General features: G+C 47.4%; 1 protein-coding gene and 1 pseudogene across 2 annotated transcripts in view; both read right to left on the bottom strand.

Moving 5' to 3' along the window:
• TESMIN (testis expressed metallothionein like protein) overlaps window positions 1–10,619 on the bottom strand; it is a 35,537-nt gene extending 24,918 nt beyond the window's left edge. For both annotated transcript variants that reach the window (XM_030560733.1, XM_030560731.1), the window contains exon 1: window positions 10,578–10,619. The gene's annotated coding sequence lies outside the window, so the exon portion shown is untranslated. The remainder of the gene's footprint in view (window positions 1–10,577) is intronic.
• A 2,205-nt stretch (window positions 10,620–12,824) lies between these two features.
• Window positions 12,825–13,459, bottom strand: LOC115651197 (annotated as a pseudogene).
• Window positions 13,460–16,806: the final 3,347 nt, after the last annotated feature.

Below are 16,806 nucleotides of genomic sequence, written 5' to 3' on the forward strand. Positions count from 1 at the left end.
GTGATTTGCGAATGTGTGTTAAGAGGCCCAGGCAGCCGCCCTGCAGATGTCTAGAATGGACACATTGTTAGGAATGCTTTGGATGTAGATAAAGCTCTTCTTGAGTGGGTTCTGTGCCTGGAGGGGCTTCAGTGTTGTGCAGTGAATAAGCACATATGGATACAGCTGGATATGCATTTCGATAATCTTTGCGTGGACATGGCAGAGCCCTCTGATCGTTCTGTTGTTGACACAAAAAGTGAAAAGTCAAGGTGATTTTTGGAAGAGCTTTGTTCCAAATAGATAAAATGCTAAGCATGTGTCCAATGTGTTCAGGACCGCCTCTTGAGCATTAGTGTGTGGTTTTGTATGAAATTTAGTTAAGTGAATCAGTTGGTTCAGATGGAACTAGGATGATATTTTGGGCATAAATTTAGGATGTGTTCTAAGTGTCACTTTATCCTTGAAGAATATTGTGTATTGCGGGTGAGCCATGAGAGCCCCTATTTCGCTGACTCTTCACATTGATATAATGGTGACCAGGAATGTCACTTTCATAGATAAGTGAAGTAATGAGCATGTGGCTAACGGTTTGAATGGGGCTCTGGTTAGACTTCTGAGCACCAGATTTAAGTCCTATACTGGCGTGGGTTCTCAGATATCTAGGTACATGTTCTGTATGCCTGCAAGAAACTGCTTAGTAATCAGGTGAGCGAATATTGAAGTCCTGTCTACCTGTTGATGGAAGGCCATGATGGCGGCAAGATGAACTTTATGTGAGCTCATAGCAAGCCCTGAGTTCTTTAGGGATAATAAATATTGGAGGATTAGTGGAAGTGGTGCCTTGCTTGCAGATATTTGTTTATTCTGGCACCATAGGAAGAATCTTTTCCATTTCTGGAGGTAAGTAGTACGTGTGTTGTGATTCCTGCTGTTCATTAACACTTGTTTTACATGTTCTGAGCAGGTTAGTTCGTCGTGGTGGAGCCATGAAGGAGCCATGCCTTCAGGTGAAGTTTCTCTGGGTCTGGATGGAGGACTTGACTGTCGTCCTGAGACAGAAAAGATTCCATAGGCCAGGGAGAGTGAACAGTATGCAGCTCACCATGGGTGTCAGGTAAGGGAACCATGTCTGTCTGGGCCATGTAGGTACTATGAGTATTATTTTGGTCCTGTCGGTTTGTATTTTGTATATTACTCTGGAGATTAGAGGTATTAGTGGGAATGTGTGCAGGAGGGGAGCGTTCCATTTGATAAGAAAAGCGTCCCCTAGGGATCGTGCCCTGCTCGTGAGCTAAACTTTGGGCATTTTTCATTTACTGATGTTGTGAATAGGACTACGTGTGGGGATCCCCATATGTAAAATATGTGTTGTGTTATTTCATCATTCAGTTCCCATTTGTGCTCTTGGGAAAACTGTCTGCTTAACATGTCCGCCATCATGTTCAGTCGACCTGGGAGATATGCTGTTGTAATAGTGATGTTGTGTTTTATGCACCAGTTCCATAGTTTTAAGGCCTATGTGCATAAGGAGTGGGAACATGCTCCACTCTCTTGATTTATATAGAACACACACACAGTGTTGTCCATCAGGACCCTTATTATTTTGCCTCACATAAGAGGGTGGAAATGAAGGCATGTGTTGTGGAACGTGCATAATTCAAGCAGGGTTGATATGAAATGTGTTTCAGTGGGGGACCACTTGCCTTGGATTGTATATTGGATTAGGTGAGCTCGCCATGTGATCAGTGAAGCATCTGTTGTGATTTGTACGGATGGTGGATCCTGTTGAAATGGGATGCGTGAGCAAACATTTATTGGGTTTGTCCACTATCATAGTGAATGTAGAACCTCTGGGGTTGGTGTAAGTTTTTTGTTTAGGCTGTGATTTCATGGAATATATACCGAGCTCAGCCATCCTTGAAGCAAAATATGTAGACTCTGGTGTGTTTAACAACAAAAGTGGTAGCTGCCATATGTCCCAAGAGTTGGGGGCAGGTGTGTGCAGACACTCATGGGCTGTCTGAGACCACTGATATGAGGGAGGTCATTGCTGTGAATAGGGGTATTGGAGTGATGCTTTAGCCTCCACTGAGTCCAGGTGCGCTCCTATGAAGTCCAATTATTGTACTGGAGTTAGGATAGATTTCTTTTCACTGATTTGTAGCACTAGTGAGTGAAAAAGAGAGATGCTTTGTCGAGTAATGCATAATGTTTCTTTCAGGGTAGGGCCTTTTAGCAGGCGATCATCTAAGTATGGGAATATCAATATTCCCTGTCTGCACAAATAAGCAGCTACCACCACTAGGGTTTTGGTAAAGACACATGGACCTGTCAACAGTCCGAATGTCAGTACTTTGTATTAAAGTGATCTTGTCCCACTGTGAATCATAGGAATCATCTTTGAGTAGGATAGATGGAATTGTGAAAATATGCATCTTGCAGGTCGAAGCTTTAGAACCAGTCACCTTCTTCCAGCGCAGGGATGATAGAGTTTAGTGTGACCATTTTGAATCTGTGGGTACGGACAAATTTGTTGAGTTTTCTGAGATCAAGTATGAATTGCCAACATCCGTTTTTCTTTTTAGAGTCAGGAACTAATGGAAATAAAATCCCTGCCCTCTGTGCTGTGTTGGAACTTGTTCCATGGCCCCTAGTTGTAGAAGATGATGTACTTCTTGTCTCAATAGGTGCTTGTGAGAAGTGTTCCTGAAGAGGAACAGGGAAGAGGGGGCAGGTAGGTGGGATGGAGGTAAAGGAGATGGTATAACCCATTCAAATGATCTCTAAAACCCAATGGTTCATGGTAACAGAGTTCCATGGATGGTAAAATGGTCGAAGCTGATGACCAACGTTTTGGATTGTTTGTTCCATTGGCGTTAATGGTTGAGGGAGGCTGGTCAGACCCTTGACCAACATTTTAAAATTGTGTCCTGTTTGGTGGTGCTTGGGATGTTGCAGCCTGAAATTGGGTAAGGCAATATCTCTGGTCTGTGCCTTTGTCTTTGACTGTCATGTGGTCTCTGCTGGCATTGAGACGTGCTGTCTCTGTTACAATTGTAAGGCTGGTATCTGTATCTCCTGTTAGGGTGTGTGGACCCTAAGGGTCCTCAGTGCAGCCTTCATGGACTGGAGGACCTTATTTGTTTTAGCAGAGAAGAGCTTGTCCCTGTCAAAGGGAAGGTCCTCTACCTTGGTCTGGAGTTCCCTTGGGATATCAGATGAGTGCAACCAGGATGCTCTGTGCATGACGATAGCTGTCGCTGTTGTGCATGCAACTGTGTCCACCACATTGAGGAATGTCTGGAGTGCTGTTCTAGCAATATGTTGTCCTTCACTGACAATGGCATGGAATTGGTCTCTTTTTTAACTCTGGAATTTCCTGGATGAAATTGTTCAGTTTTAGATGCTTATCATGATCATAGTTGGCAACTAACAGTGTGTAATTGGCTGTGTGGTATTCAAGAGTCACAGAAGAGTAAACTTTTTGCCTCAAGAGGTCTATTCTCTTCACTACTTGTACTTGTGGTGTGGATTTGAATTGAGGATATTTGCCCCACTGGTTTACCGCATCCACCACTAAGGAGTTAGGTTGTGGGTGTGAAAAAAGGAAGTCCATGACTTTATTTGGCACATAGTATTTCCTGTCCACATGCTTATGGGTTGGGGGGATGGTGGCAGGTGTTTGCCACACCTGTTTCTAAAGGTTCCATCAGAGCGTCGTTTATGGGCAAAGCTATTTCTGTCGTGGATAAGTGTGTAGGATCTTGAGAAGTTGGTGTTGCATCTTTGGTACCTCCTCAAGAGGAATATTTTGGCTCTGTGCCACCTACTGGAATAACTCCTGAAAGTGTTTGAAATCATCTGTAGTAGTGGGAAACTGGGGGCATAACTGCCTCATCAGTGGAAGAAGAGGAGTTGTGATCGAGGATGTTTCATTTTCTGTGGTCTCATCCTTGTCTTCCTCCACCTCCTCTGTTACCTCAGAGGGCTCGGGTACCGATGTCATCACAGAGCGTATGGGTTTCCTGTGGGAAGTGAGAGGTCTGTGAAATTGAGACCTGTAGGCTGCCCATGGGTTACTGAATGGGAAATAGAATGGGAGGGCACATCCATGGATTAGTGAGCCATGGGGGGAAGTTCCTGGTGCTCTGTTCCCTGGGTCTATAATGAGGTTCCTGTGCCTGCTGGGGAGGAGTGTCCAGATGAGAAAACTGCCTCCTCCATGTTGTCCTCCTCATCACTAGAAAAATGTGGAGCATCGGGAGATTCAGGCTGGTCCGGTGCAGTCGGTACAAGCAGTGCCGAGCAGTGGAGATCTGGGAACAGATAACACTTCCATATCTGACAAGTGCATAAGGTGGATTGGTACCACTGTATGCGGTGCTGTATCCTTCTGCACTGCCATCCTAGGTGGAAGTGCATAAGGAGGATTGGTACAGTTGTATGCAGTGTTTTATCCGTCTGCGCTGCTCTCCTAGGTGGAAGTGAGCCTGGTGCCGACCCTTTGTGTGAAGCCTTCTTCGGTGCCGATGAGCTTGGTGCCAGAGGGGGAGCCATCACAGGTGGTTGAGGTTGTAGTGCCATGCCCTTTGTAGGGGTAGTTGGAGCTGTGGAGCAGGAGGTCACTTTGTGCCTGCTACTCAACTCCGTTCTCCTGCCGGCAGAGGTCATGGAGTGGACAGTACTGGAGGTGCCCAGTGCATCAATGGTGCTCATTCTGGAGGAGGTTGGTACCACTGGGTGAGGATCTCACTGGAGACCATTTTTTTTTAAAGTTCTTGGTTTGATGGAGACATGATCCTTTTCCTCGATTTTGTAGAGGAGCTGGCACTTAGTCTGTCCATGGAGGACGCGCTGCGGAGTCCTTTGTTGCGGGTTGTCCAAGGCCCAGTGTAGGAGTGAGGGATTTCTCCATTAGAATAAGTTTAAGATAAAGATCCCTATCTCTCATTGCTCTCGCTTTGAGATTGCTGCAGTGAGCGCACTTCTGCAGTACATGTGACTCACCTAAGCACAGGACATATAAGGAGTGGCCATCAGAAATTGGTATTGCGTCCTTACATGAAGTACATCTTTCAAATCCTGGGGAGCCAAGTATATTTATGAAAAAGGGGGATGTGAAAATTAAAAGTTTCTTTTATGGCTATCTAACTAAGTATAACTAATGCTAACTTTAACTATATTAATTAAAATAACAAATTACTAATAAGAAAGGGTAATAACTATGTTATCTAGCTTAACCTAATGTTTTTGAAGATTTTTAGAGACACTGTTACCGGACTCTGTCTCAAGCTGAGGATGGCTGAGAAGGAACTGCAGGAGTCAGGGTGTGTGCAAGCTAGATGAAGCACCAGTGGCGCAGCGAGACTGCTACTGCACACGCTCATCCTGACCAGACACTGCTACCAAAAATCACAGATTGATGGTGTGACAGGTTGGGTCACAGAAACCCCCTCAAGACTGTCACTAGATGTGCTGGGATAGCACTGAGAACAAACATCCCTGCCAGAAAAGGCTTCCCTCCACTCCCATCTTGCTGAGCTAGACACACCAGTTGGCTCCAGCACAGAGCAAGACGCTGGACTACACCGCCCTGCAGTTCACAGAAACTAAGATTCACTTGGCCCAGGAGTTTCTCAGTTAACAGGGAACTTTCAAAGCACTCAGTATTCAGTTTTCCTGGGAGCCTAAACCCCAAATAAATCTGTTTTACTCTGTATAAAGCTTATGTCCATGAATGATTCAGCTTTTTGCAGGCTAACGCCATTGTTTACATGTTAGTTTGAATGTTCCCAGGAAATCTCCGATATGGATTGGCGTCTCCCAGAGTCCATTGTCAGATAAGTGTTTCTTGATTGGGCACTCACGGAGACTAGTCCTTTCCCAAGAAGCTGACCAAATGCTTCACTGAGGCTACTTAGAATCAAACACAAGTACATAGCCAATAACTCATAATCAAAAATCACACACACACACAGACAGAATAATCATAACCAGCAAACTACAATGTTTCCATAGACACACCTGACCTCCTCTGTACAAGACCTGGTGCCACCATAGGACCCTGGTTGCAACAATCATCTATACAGCCACAGTTCATGTCAGTAGCATCACAGACGGGACACACTGACACCTGAAATGGAGCACTCACAGGAACAGCATTCAAAGAAAAAGATTTGGTTATCCAAAAACTTGATTTACAATTACCTTGAAATTTAGGGGGGACATGGTGCACTGGTACAATTGCTACTAGAATATTATGTCCAGTTGTGATGTCCAATACCTCAAAAGGATACAGATTAAACTGGAGAGCCATCAACAGGACAGGAGAATGATTAAAGGATTGGAAAACATGGTTTACAGATGCAATGAGCTCAGTCTGTTAAGTTTAACCAAAAGAAAAAAAAGGCTAAGGGTGACCTGATCACAGTCTACAAATACCTACATGGGAAACAGAATTTTGATATAGGGCTCTTCAGTCTAACAGACTGAACAAGATCCAATGGCAGGAAATGGAAGCTAGACAATTTAAAACTGGAAATAAGGTAAAAAAATTAAAGGAGTGTAATTAATCATTGGAACGTCTTACCAAGGGTTATGGTGAATTCTCCATCACTGACAATTTTAAATCAAGGTAAGGATTTTTTCTGAAAGATATGCTCTAGTTCAAATATAAATTAATTCAAGGAAGTCCAGTGGCCTGTGTTATACAGGTCAGACTAGATGACTACAGTGGTCTCTTCTGGCTTCACAGTCTATGATTCTATTATATTTATATGATCTAGAGATAGTCAGAGAGGTATATAAGACTGTTTCAATCTATCTAGTACTAGTAGATACTAAAATAAAACCTTGTGAAAGAAAGCTGAACACACTACTACTGTTTTCTTATTCACTGACATATCTCTGTATTTTAAATACAGGGCACTTATAATTGCATCATCTGTAATACCTGGTTTTTATTTGCAAATTTAAAAGTTATGAACAGAAATTACAACAAACACAGATCACCTAATCTGGAACTTCACAATCAGGTGATCAATTTAAGCTAAACAATGGTCCCTTTGAATATGTATTAACTATTTACGATAAACAATCTGTTCCACATAACTTTGTTAGACACTACGGGCATGGCTACACTTGCAAATGTGGAGAGCTGAGAGTTAAACCAGCGCTCAAAGAGAGCAGTAGGGAAAGCACTGCAGTATGTTCACACTGTCAGCTGCAAGCGCACTGGCATGGCCACATTTGCGGCACTTGCAGCGGCATTGGGAGTGGTGCATTATGGGCAGCTATCTCACAAAGCACCTCTTTCCATTCTGGCACTGTGGCTTAAGGGAAGGGCATGGGAGTACCAGGGCATTCTGGGTCCTGTCCCAACACCCCATGATGCATTGTTTCGCATCCCAGCAATCCCTGTGCTTCCATCCACATTTGGTGCCATCTTTCAACGTTTTTTGTACTGCATGCTCTGTCTTCCCTTTTGGTCTGCGGGAATGGATCCCGAAGTGCTGAGGAATATGCTGATGGATCTCGCCAGCACATCACATTTGGCAGTTGAGTTACTCCTTAAGCTACAAACTGACAGTGAGGAGTCCGAAGATGATGTCGACTCACATAACGCATATGACATGAGACTGCTTGAGGCATTCACGGACATGCTCACCACCATGGAATGCTGCTTTTGAGCTTGGGAAACAAGCACTGAGTGGTGGAATCAGATCGTCATGCATGTCTGGGATGATGAGCAGTGGCAGCAGAACTTTTGGATGAGAAAAGTCACTTTCATGGGACTGTGTGATGAGCTCGCCCCCACCCTACGGCGCAAGGACACGAGATTGAGAACTGCCCTGCAGATGGAGAAGCAGATGGCTATTGCAATCTGGAAGCTGGCAACTCTGAGCGGTCGCTAACCAGTTTGGAATGGGAAAGTCGACCACTGGAATCGTGTTGATGCAAGTTTGTAGGGCCATTAATCGCATCCTGCTCAGAAGAACTATGACTCTGGGTAACATGCATGACATTGTGACTAGCTTTGCACAAATGGGTTTCCCTAATTGCGGAGGGGCGACTAGATGGGATGCATATTCAATTCTGGCACCAGCCCACCTAGCGTCCGAGTACGTTAATTGGAAGGGGTATTTCTCTATGGTTCTCCAGGTGCTTGTGGATCACTGTGGGCGGTGATGCAGGCTGGCCTGGAAAGGTGCATGACGCACACACCTTTCAGAGCACAGGCCTGTTCAGGAAGCTATAAGCTGGGACTTTCTTCCCATACCAGAAGATCACCGTAGGGGAAATTGAAATGCCCATTGTGATCCTTGGAGAACCTGCTTACCCTTTAAAGCTGTGGCTCATGAAATCCTGCACAGGGAGCCTTGACAGAAGTAAGGAGCGGTTCAACAACAGGCTGAGTCGGTGCAGAATAACTGTGGAATGTGCTTTTGGCCATTTAAAGGGCCGCTGGCGATGTCTGTATGGGAAGTTGGACCTGGCCGATGACAATATCCCCACGATTATATTCATGTACTGTACCCTCCATAACATTTGTGAAGGGAAGGGTGAAAGATTCACTCAGGGATGGAACTTGGAGGTTCAACACCTGAAGGCTGAATTTGAACAGCCAGAGAGGAGGGCTATTAGAGGGGCCCAGCACTAGTCTGCAAGGATTAGGGATGCCTTGAGGGAGCAATCTGAGGCTGAAAGCCACCAGTAATGTTTGGTGCCCTGCACAGGAGTGAAGAGTGGTAGTTCCAATGTTAGTAGGAATCTGTGTTTGCTACACTGACTTGCAGTGCCTGTTGCTTTCCTGGGCTACCAGTTATCTTTTACTTAATGCAATAATGAAGAATGTTTTCAAAGCCAAAAAATCCATTTATTGAAAAGAAAATTTATTTATGGAAAAGAAACACAACTGCTTGGGAAATAGAAAGGGCAAGGGGGTAGGATGGGGATCGGTTCAATCACAGATTTGCGTATGTCCTTTTATCATACTCAGCGTTCCTGTCTGGAGTGCTGTGCAATGAGTGCTGCACTTCAGGCTGGCTAAAATGCACGGTGATGGAGATTGAGTGCAGTAGGTAAGGGTCATAGTTTGCAAGGCTGGGTGGTGAAGCTACAAGTGTTGGAGGCAGCTGGTGGCAATAAGAACCCAGAGGTGGGGAAAAGTTGGTTGGAGGTGACATGGGGGCACAAGGGAAAGGGTTTGGAGACAAGGGATGCAGGTGGGCGTGGGGGTGGTAGTGCTCCACTTGCCTTGCTACGAGCGCCTGCATCGAGTCCGCTTGGAGCTCCATAATGCTTAGCAACCGCTACATGCTTTGGTGACAGTGACTCGCATGTTGCTGGCGGACCCTCCTTTCACTCTCCCACCACTCCTGCGCTTTTTGATTTTCATTAAGGGACTGCTGCGTTACTTCATGCAGCATGTCCTCTTTGTTTCTATGTGGCCACTTCTTAATTCTTTGGAGCATAGGCGCTGACTCCGTGGGTGCTCCAGGGCTGGAGCACCAACAGGTTAAAATTGGTGGGTGCCCGTGCCCCTGCCCAGTCCCCCCCGACCCCAGCTCACCTTCGCCTCCACTTGAACCTCCTCCCCTGGGCGCACTGCGTCCCTGCTTTTTCTCCCTAGTTCCCAGTGCTTGCCAGAGGGAGGGGGGAGGAGGGAGAACGTGGTGCCCTTCAGGAAGTGGTGGGGCTGGGGCAGGGATTTGGGAAAGGAGTCCAATGGGGCAGGGAGGGGGCAGAGTTGGGGCGGGGACTTTAGGGAAGGGGTTGAATGGGGGCGGGGCTGGGTGGGGGAAGGAGTGGAGTTGGGGCAGAGGCAGTGCAAGCACCCTCTGGTGCCAGGGAAAGTTGGCGCCTATGCTTTGGAGTCTTTTGGCCAGTGATAATAAGGACAGCTGAGATTTCAAGGTTGCATCTGTAAAGCCAAAATGCAACACTTAATAGAGGCAGCATTGTTCACACTGGACAGAGCAATGATTCGTCCGTACTTAAAGACAAGCACAGTCTACACAATAGCAGAATCTGCCCATCCCAAAGCTAACACACATAACCCACAGAAGCCCCAAAATGGTGAGTAAGCACAAGGGCAAGGGGAATTGATTGTTTCACAGGCCATACTGTCCTCTGGGATTCTGTGCCTTGGAGAGAGCTAACAGCTGCAGGAGGCCCCTATAGGAACACTGTCCCCACATTTTACACAGGAGTTCCTCCTGGAAGATATCTCGCTGCTGAGAGTGACCCTGGGAAGCAAGGGAGGGTCTTCTACTACAATGCAGCTTCCACTCTGGCCCATATGCAGCTTGCCTGTGTGCAGCAATGGTCCCCTCCTCCCCCCTTACGGCACAGTAGCACGGGCATGTTAGCCTGACTGGGACAAGGAGCACAGTAGCTCTGCCAAGGAACCTGTGCAAACGCATTGCCCAGCTTCTGCACGAGACCTTTGAAGAGATCACTGAGGCCGATTACCATGACGTGAGAGAGCACATCAACTGCCCTAGTTCCGCATCTAGGCATGCATGCAGCCCTAATCCTCCTTGCTCCAAAAGCCTGCACTGAACAACTTCCTTCCCAAAATAAAAGCCACTTACCTGGTACCTCCTCTGGTGTTTGTTATTCCCCAAGCACCGTCCGCTGCGACTGGCTACCTTCCTCCTGGCTTGAGAACAGCTCCTGGCTGCATGCATCTAGGGATGCTGGGCTGGCTTCCTCCTCCTCAGCACCCTCGCTCCCACTTTCCTCCTCTAGCTTTGTTGAACTGGGCTCTGAAGTGTCCATGGTGGTCCTTGGAGTGGATATGGGATCACCCCCAAGTATTGTGTCCAGCTCTTTGTAAAAACGGCAGGTCACAGGGGCAGCACTGGAGTGGTGGTTTGTCTTGTGGGCTTTGTGGTAGGCATTCTGCAGCTCCTTCACTTTAACCCTGCACCGTAATGCGTCCCAGGCATGGCCCCTTTCCATCATGTCCCTTGATATCTGCCCAAAGGTATCATAATTCCTACGGCTGGAGCACAGCTGGGACTGGACAGCTTCCTCCCACCGAATACTGATGAAGTCCAGCACCTCGCTGTTACTCCATACTAGGGGATCGCCTGGCGTGTGGAGCCATGGTCACCTGGAAAGATTCACTGAGACCACTCCACGCCTTGCTGAACAAACAGGAAGGGGATTTTCAAAATTCCGAGAGAATTTAAAGGGTAGGGTCTGACGGTTGGTCACCTGAGGCAGGGCAGTAGAAGTTCCAAATGATGACCAGAGTGGCTAGAACAGGTATTGTGGGACACTTCTGGAGGCCAATCAGAGTGCATTAATAGACTAAAGTGTCCACACTAGCCCCACGGGACTCCAGTTCAGGTGCAGCAAGCATTATGCTTCTCGTCAAGGTGGATTACCAGGAGTGCTCCAGCCATGGAGTCCGGGTGCTCTACATGCTTTGCCAGTGTGGACGTGTCGTGAGTTAGGCCTTGGCTACACTGGCGCTTTACAGCGCTGCAACTTTCTCGCTCAGGGGTGTGAAAAAACATCCCCCTGAGCGCAGCAAGTTACAGCTCTGTAAAGCGCCAGTATAAACAGTGCCCCAGCACTGGGAGCATGGCTCCCAGGGCTGCAAGCTAATCCCCACGGGGAGGTGGAGTATGTGCAATGCTGGGAGAGCTCTCTCCCAGCGCTGGTGTCGCGACCACACTCACACTTCAAAGCGCTGCCGCAGGAGCGGTCTCTCGGCAGCACTGTACAGCTGCAAGTGTAGCCATACCCTTAAGGTGCCCAGCGCTGCTTTAATGTGCTCTAACTCGCAAGTGTAGCCATGTCCTACAAATCATGGTCTTAATAATGACAATGGATTTATGGCTTATTGCAACAATCTGTAACCCACTAGCCTCCCTTTTTTGTCCTAAGACTGCAGAGGTGCTAACGAGCCACTTCACCTTGAAAGGTCCCTTAGAAAGTGTGATAACTACTTTTGCTAAACAATCTGTTCCACCTTGTATTTAGCTGTAACATTCTGAGTACCTTTCCCAGACTTGAAGAAGAGCACTGCTTAGTTTAAAAGCTTGTCTCTTTCACCAACAGATGTTAGTCCAGTAAAAGATATTACCTCACCCACCTTCTAATCTTGGGACCAACACGGCTACAACACTGCAAACAACCATAGAAAAGGTTGGATATTTCACATATCTTGGCTGCACTGTAAGTACAACAGGTGGACCAAAGACATTAAAGAGAGAATAGTGAAAGCCAGACATGCCTTTGTAACTCTAAAGCCAACTGTAGAAACAGAAATCTTGCCCTCCAAAGTAACTTTGACTATTTAACACCTTTGTAGAGTCAGTTTTATTATATCGGACTGAAACTTGGAGACTTATTAAGTCCTTACTATCTAAACTCCAAATTTTCATAAACAGCTAGCAGCTTTAGACAAATCCTCAATATCAGATGGCCAGAAAAAAATCACTAAGGAAGAACTCTAGGAGAATGAAACAGAAACCAGTAGAACAGGAAATTATGGAAAAAAAATGAAGATGGCTAGGACATACATGGAGGAAAGACCCAAATAGAATAACAAGATGGATGTTAGACTGAAACCTCTGGGGTAAGCAGCAACAAGACCAAGGATAACATGGAAATGCACAATATAAGCAGAATTGAAAGCTATCAGAATGACATGGTGAACCTACGACTGCAGCAGGAGACTGGCAAAAATGGAAGGCAGTGGTGAAGGTCCTATGTTCCACATAGAATAGAAGAATAAAAAAGAGAGAAATTGTAGCTAATACAACTTATATAGTAATAACTTTAAAGCATCTTATGCTTTTTCTTCATATGGGAACTGTGCTTATTCACACACATAAATCAAGAGAAAGTTTATAAATGGCAATCTCTATTTTGTTGAATCTTACGGGTATCATTCTGACATTTTGATTGATTGTTCCTTCTGGAGGGCAGGTACTTAGTGGCAAAACATTAGAATTTCTATGTTGCATCATTAAGGAAGATAGAAAATGGACATTGTATGAGTGTGACGGTCGATAAGGTGGATATATGTTTAGCTTCTTCTGAAGGATGTAGGTCTTGTAGTTTCTGATAATTTCCAAGGATTTCATTATCATGATTGTCTTCTACAAGTGGCTGTATTTTGACCATGCAGTATTGTATTTTGACTTTCAATAGTAAGAGGGTATTTGAATTGATCCAGCAAAGTTTCTCCAACAGCCATAGTGCATAAATGTCTGTCTTGACTGGAGGGAAACTCTTCTTCACCAGATTTATTAATTACTGTATTTTCAAAGTTAAGGATTTTCAGAACTAAATGGACTATTTTGACTAAATATTTCAGTGATAAATCCATCTTCTGTACTTGAAATTCCACCAAGCAGTGTCTGATTTTCCATAGCCACAGTTGGAATCTCAGTTTGTTCATATCTGTTTTTCTCCTTGGGGATATTTAACTTTTCTAGATCAAAATTCTTCTTGGTAAGTCTTTCCTCTATAAAATAAATAGTATAATTTTAACAAAACAAACACACACAATTAAAGGTGAGCCCAAACCAAAGTCTAATTCCAAACAAACCCACGTTTGCAAAATTCATAACCAGAACTGAATATACAGCAGAAATTTTAGCAATTTTTAAAAAATGCAAATCCAATACTTTATATTCTATTATAGCAACTAATAGTCACATTAGTTCTATATAAATATTATTTATATTACAGTAGTGCCTAGAGTCCAGGGCAGTATTGTGCTAGCCACTCTACAAATACATAACAAAGAGACATACCCTGAAGACTAATTTACTATTATTCTCAATACTCAAAGAGGGGTGGGATGGATTCTCATATTCAACCCCACGGGAGACAGGGAGTGTGGTGGGGAGACATAGGTACAATCCTCTAACCCTAGGGGACTAGAAGATAGAAAACAGCGCAAGTGCAAAGAAGGGTAGCAACAACTGAAAAGGTTTTATTATTCCTGTTGTGCCTAGGAGCCAGAGTGACAGATTTGCATCCAGAATCTGTAGGGATCCAGACAAGAAATAACTAGTGCCCAGACTCCAGGAGGAGGTGTGTGGAGGAACTAGTAGACTGTGGTTTCTAAACACTGCCCTGTGTTATCATTTGCAGAAGAAGAAAGGGGAAATTGGGACCCCAGTGGGATCATAAGCCTCAACCCTCTGTGTGTATGACTGGATTTTGAGCCTGCCCCATATGAGCGGGACATGGGGTTGATCCCCAGTGAGGCACAAGGGAGGCTGGATTGTGACCCCCATCGCCTCCAGAGCACTGTGGGCTGCATTAGGGGCAGCTCTCCCATGTGTGGCTCACGATACTCCCTCTAGCTGCATCTATAATGTGCATTGGGACCCCCCTATCCCGGGATCACCACCACCCTGAGGGGGACGCTCAGTGGGATCCCCTGCGCTGGGGCTGGAGCGCATGCCCGCCCCCTGGGTGGGGCAACAGGGTCTGCTCACGACCCCGGGGCGATCAGGCAGCAGCCTCCTCACTTCCCCTCGCCCCTGCAACGAGCTCCCGCCTTCCGCCTCCATCCCCCTTCGGCTCCGCGCTGGGCCTGGGAGGGGTCCGCGTGCGACACCCGCCGCCGCGCGCCCTGGGCGGAACGTTGGGGCCGAGGAGAGGAGGGGGCCGGGAGCGCCTGCGCGAGGGCCGCGCGGGGGTGGGTGGGGGGGGGCAGCTGGTGGAGTCACGGGGCGAGGGCCAAGGCGGGCGCCTCAGCCCACTTCAGGCCTCGCGCGGGCTGTCAAGGAGGGTCGCTCGTGCGCGGGGGCCCGGGGGATGCCGCCGCGCGCAGAAGCAGGGCGCGTTCTAGGGCAGCGTCCGAGTCCCTCCCTGGATCCCGCATGGCCCGCCCCCGCCCAGCAGCGCTGGGGGGACAGAGGGCGCGCTCCGCACCACGCCGCCTCGGCCAGCAGGCACGGCCATTTTGAGTGGTCCGTCCGTTCCCTCCCCTCGTGGGGCCAGTGCTCGGCAGCGTGGACTCATGCTTTGCGGGCACGGGGACTTCAGAATAATGGAAGGAGAGGTTGGGGTAAGGACACAAAGCTGGAGGCCGAAGGAGAAAACCACCAAGGTGTCGTTTGATACCCTGTGAGCTCTAATGCAAGGAGGGCTCGGCTGCCCAGGGCCCTGGCCGGAGTGTTTGATCTATCGCCCGGGGCCATGCTGCCCTCTAGTGCCCGCCGTTTTAATCTCACGACCGTATCGTTACCCGACTTCCAAACGCTTCGCATGAACTAGCGTTGTTGTGCCCGGCAGCCCGAGTCTTTTTTGGTGTTTAAAAATAAAGTTAAAACGAGCACCGAGCCATAGCTGCAGGCGCTGCTGCAGACGTTATAAATGTAGTTAGTTGAACTCCCGCATTCACTCCTTCAAGCAGTTCTATTCCAATAGACTTTAACAGCGCGTGGATTTAAATTACAGGTCCGTGGAAGGTTACCACCTTTGAAATGCAAAAAACCTGTTCTCCCCCTCCCCCCCCCAAGCCCACAGTATCGCCAACCCCCTGTCCCAAGGCATCTTTCCCCCACACAGCCACTTACCGTATCTATAGAGATAACATATATAAATAAGATTACTAATATGTTGTCACGGAGTGTGGGGGAGTCTGACCCTGCACCCCTCTTCCTGGGCCCCACAGTGACTCTTAGCCAACCAGTAAAACAGAAGGTTTATTGGACAACAGGAACACAGGTTACAGCACAGCTTGCAGGCACAGTCAGGACCCCTCCACCGAGTCCTTCTGGGCTTTCAGGGTGCTTGGATCCTAGCTAGGATACCCTGAATTCCACCCACACAGCCCCAAGCCCAAACTCAAACTGCTTCCCTCTTGCCACTCCCTTCCTTTGTCCCCTTCCCAGGCAAAGGTGTTGACCTTTCCCGTCCCTTACCTAGCTCAGGTTACAGGCTCTGGCATCGTCCATCCCCTAAAGTCCTCCCCTGCTCTCCCATTCCCCACACAGACAGTACCTACTGCATCACATATGTCTCCTCTCACTCTCTGACACAAACCTCTCACACTTGGGCATACAGTTGGGTTACCCACTTTCTAAACGTACAAAATTTAACACCCTTGCTCTATCCACTCCATCCCCCTCCTCTGCTCACTTTCACCAGGCTGGGGCAGGGGTGCAGGAGGGGGTCAGGACTCTGGCTGGGAGTGCAGGCTCTGGGGGTGGGGTAATGAGGGGTTCAAGATGTGGGAGGGGGCTCGGCTGGGGCAGAGGGTTGGGGTGCAGGAGCGGGTTCAGGGTATGAGTTCTGGTTAGGCAGCGCTTACCTGAGGCAACTCCTGAAAGCGGCCGGCATAGCTGGCTCTTAGGTGGAGAGTCCAGGGGGCTCAATGTGCTATCCACACCCGCAGAAGCCACCCCCAGCCAATGGGAGCTGCGGAGCCAGCACTCAGGGCAGGGACAGCACGCAGTGCTCCCATAACCACCTGTGCCTAAGAGTCAGACATGTCGACCACTTTCAGGAGCCATGTGGAGTCAGGGAGCCTGCCTTAGCCCTGTTGCACCATCCGACCAGATTTTTGTGGCCTGGTCACGGTGCTGACTGGAGCAACCAGGATCCACTTTTGACTGGGCATTCTGGTTGAAAACCAGAATGCCTGGCAACCCTAGCATACAGCTGCTGTATTTTCAACAGTTTTGACCTGTTATTGCTTAAACTGTGGAAGTGGGAACACTGCAGCATCTTTAGCTGGACACAAACATTTAACTTTAGATATCCCAGTGTATTATGATAATTACGCAAATCTTTAGACCCACAAAAAACAAGCTTTGGTAGATTGAATTATTTTTTCTG

Source organism: Gopherus evgoodei, chromosome 4, assembly GCF_007399415.2.
Source record: "Gopherus evgoodei ecotype Sinaloan lineage chromosome 4, rGopEvg1_v1.p, whole genome shotgun sequence".
NCBI lineage: Eukaryota > Metazoa > Chordata > Testudines > Testudinidae > Gopherus > Gopherus evgoodei.